General features: G+C 39.8%; 1 non-coding gene across 1 annotated transcript; it reads right to left on the bottom strand.

Moving 5' to 3' along the window:
- Positions 1-235: 235 nt before the first annotated feature.
- LOC119826973 lies at positions 236-342 on the bottom strand. The gene has a single exon (XR_005287528.1). It is a non-coding gene; the product is annotated as a U6 spliceosomal RNA (small nuclear RNA).
- Between the last annotated feature and the right edge of the window lie 323 nt (positions 343-665).

Genomic DNA, 665 nt, shown 5'->3' with positions numbered 1-665 from the left:
TTCAGGATTGAGACTTCCTCCTGATGAATTGTTCCTGTTATGAGTATAAAGTGTCCTTTTCCATCTCTTCTGATTGATTTTAGTTTGAAATCAATTTTTGTTAGATATTAGATATGTTAGATTTGGTACATTTGATTGGAAAAGCTTTTCCCAGCCTTTTACTCTGAGGTAGTGTCTGTCTTTGAGGTTGAGGTGTGTTTCTTGTTAACAGAAGAATGGTGGATCCCATTTTTGTAAAAATATGGAAAGCTTCACGAATTTGTGTGTCATCCTTGCACAGGGGCCATGCTAATCTTCTCTGCATTGTTCCAGTTTTAGTATATGTGCTGCCAAAGTGAGCACTCATAGGTGGTTTTTAAACATAAATCAAAGAAAGCCAGCCTACAAACCATAATCCCAGAGAATTTAGACAACAATGCAAACACTAAGAGAGACTTACATAAATTTAATCTACATGGGAAGTAGAAAAAGACAAGATCTCCTGAGTAAAATGGGAGCAATCAGACCTTGGGGGGAAGATTGAAGAGGGGAGGGGAGAGGCAGGGAGGGGAGGAGAGAAAAATGTAGAGCTCAATAAATATCAATAAAAAAATTATTTTTTAGCCGGGCGGTGGTGGCGCACGCCTTTAATCCCAGCACTCAGGATGCAGAGGCAGGCGGATCTC

Source organism: Arvicola amphibius, chromosome 11, assembly GCF_903992535.2.
Source record: "Arvicola amphibius chromosome 11, mArvAmp1.2, whole genome shotgun sequence".
In the NCBI taxonomy this organism is placed as follows: Eukaryota; Metazoa; Chordata; class Mammalia; order Rodentia; family Cricetidae; genus Arvicola; species Arvicola amphibius.
The sequence above is the reverse complement of the archived record's forward strand: the minus strand, read 5'-3'. Positions and strand labels throughout refer to the sequence as shown.